The following is a 2,542-nucleotide window of genomic DNA, read 5'->3' on the forward strand; positions in this document are numbered from 1 at the left end:
CGACGGACCATAATCCCTCCGGGCGCAAGTTCTCAGGTGATTCGTCGCTTGAGAATTGCGGTACAAGAGAGCTACTTGTGCTCTCTCCTGGCAAAACCGGATCAAGGAAAGGTTTTCCAGGTGTCGTCGCGGTCGGGAGTCAGCAATGCCTTCCTCCGCGATGGCAGGTACGCCCGGTTCGCCGAGTGGCGCTTCATTCATCGCGCGCGCCTCGATGTCCTGCCCCTTAACGGGGCGCGACGCTGGGGCGCGGGCGACAAGCGCTGCAGGCGGTGCGGTTACCCGAGTGAGACCCTACCTCACGTAATCTGTCACTGTCTGCTGCACTCGGCCGCTCTGCAGCTTCGTCACGACGCGGTCGTGGCGCGGGTGGCGAAAGCATGCAGAGCGAAGGGAGACATCCGTATTAACCAAAGGGTGGAGGGAGCCAACGGCGATCTAGCGGCTCTCAGACCGGACATTGTTGTCCGGGATGAGGCGGCGAAACGCGTCCACATCATCGATGTCACCGTCGCGCGTTTGAGAACCAGCGCAAGGCCATGGAGGATGCTCGACGATCGAAGATCGTCAAGTATACCCCGCTTGCAGCTGCATTGCACGCGTCGGGGTATTCGGTGGATGTGGATGCGATCGTCGTGGGCGCCCTTGGTACATGGGACCAGGGCAATGAGCCGGTTCTTAAGCGACTCGGTGTTTCGCCGCACTACGCGTCGTTGATGCGCCGGCTCATTGTCACAGAAACCATAAGATGGTCCCGGGACATATATGTCGAGCACGTGTCGGGGGTGCGGCAATACCGGGCCCCGCTCGGCGCTCCCGCCGCTGTGCCGCGGGTGGGCTCCCCTGCCGATTGCTCCTTGCCTCGGCTACTCCCCGGTCAACCTACAACTTGAGCCTCACTCTATAGGATCGGGAGTAAGGGTGGCACCTGCGGAAAAAGGGGGCGCCTCACACGATTCTAGTTCATCTAGTCCCGCTTTTCCCCCTACCTCACCTTTACTGTCCCTCCACTCCTCCTACATTCTTTCGCCTAAACCTTCTTTCCCCTTCCTTTTCCTCCTCTCTCTATTCACCCTCTGTTCTTTCTGCCCTCTTCTTCTATCGCTGCTCCCGTTACGCGTCTCTCCTTTCCTCCTCCTCTCTTTGTCTCATTGCCTCTGACCCTCCTCTCTTCTTTTTCTCTGTCTTTGTCATCTGCCTTTTTCTCTCCTCCTCTTTCTCCTTTCTTGCCCTCCAGTAGAAGAGCTGCTTAATGCGGCTAGTTTAAGAGCGGAGTATCGCCAGGGCAGTTTCGCCGAGATTGACGCCAATTGTATATTGTGAGCCCCAAAAGTTGGGAAAAAACCATACATTGTTTAAGCATTATCCGACAATCCAGATATGTACCAGGTGCTTAAAACATTGTTTGAATAAACGCACATTTATCTGTTCTTATCAGCTTAATATCTGATACACTCCCCATTGGGGAGTCAGAATATTAATCTGATTTTTGGAAACTGACGGAGCGTTGGTGGTAACATGGAATTCCAGGTCAAAATTTGGGTATTGCAGGATAGGTTCTTTCTGTAGTGCTAATCTTAAGTGGTCAAAAGCCGTTTTCTGGGACGGTCCCCACTCAAATATTGTGTCTTTCCTCAATAGTTGGGTCAGCGGACGAGCTATTTTAGAAAAGTCTGGGATGAATTTCCTATAATATCCAGTTAAACCAAGGAATTGTTTGATTCCTTTCGGTGTATTTGGTGCCGGATAGTTTCGGACGGCTTCAATTTTCCCTGGATCAGGTTTTACCCCTTGCTCGGTGATTATGTGACCCAAATATGCGACTTCTTTGTGTAGAAATTTACATTTCGAAGGCTGAAGTTTAAGATTTGCCTCTCTTAGGCGTTGAGCAAGTTTTTTAAATTTTATTAAATGTTCTGTAAGGGAACTCGCGTAAAGGACAATATCGTCCAGATATACGAACATTTCTGTGCCTTGGAGTCCCGTGAGCGTGTGATCCATTAAACGTTGGAAGGTAGCTGGTGCATTACAAAGTCCAAATGGCATTCTAACAAACTCATAATGTCCATGAGGTGTAGAAAAGGCCGTTTTAGGTGCATCTTCCGGTTTCATAGGGATTTGGTGAAATCCAGAAGCTAGATCAAATACGGAGAAGTATTTTGCTCCTCCTAATTGGTCTAATATTTCATTAATATTTGGGAGTGGGTATGCGTCAGGGATGGTTTTTTCGTTTAAATCTCTGAAGTCAATTACCATTCTCCACAAGAGTTCCCCATTGGGTCCTGGTTTTTTAGAAACAATCCAGATAGGTGAATTGTAGGGCGACAAAGACGGCTTAATAATGTCGTTTGCAAGTAAATTTTTCACTTGTTTTTCTATTTCCTTCTTATGTACAGGAGGGAAGCGATATTGTTTAGTATTTACTGGCACTGGGTCCATTGTCTGGATCCCATGCTGGATAGCGTTTGTGTGGCCTAACTTCTCATCTGGTAGATGGAAGAGGTCGTGGTATTTGTATAAAATTCTTTGGACATGGAGTTTT

At 49.4% G+C, this 2,542-nt stretch overlaps 1 non-coding gene across 1 annotated transcript; it reads left to right on the forward strand.

Annotated features, from left to right (window-relative positions):
- The first annotated feature begins 1,396 nt into the window (after window positions 1-1,396).
- LOC143378220 (U2 spliceosomal RNA) lies at window positions 1,397-1,580 on the forward strand. The gene has a single exon (XR_013087829.1). It is a non-coding gene; the product is annotated as a U2 spliceosomal RNA (small nuclear RNA).
- Window positions 1,581-2,542: the final 962 nt, after the last annotated feature.

This window comes from Andrena cerasifolii, unplaced genomic scaffold (assembly GCF_050908995.1).
Source record: "Andrena cerasifolii isolate SP2316 unplaced genomic scaffold, iyAndCera1_principal scaffold1326, whole genome shotgun sequence".
NCBI lineage: Eukaryota > Metazoa > Arthropoda > Insecta > Hymenoptera > Andrenidae > Andrena > Andrena cerasifolii.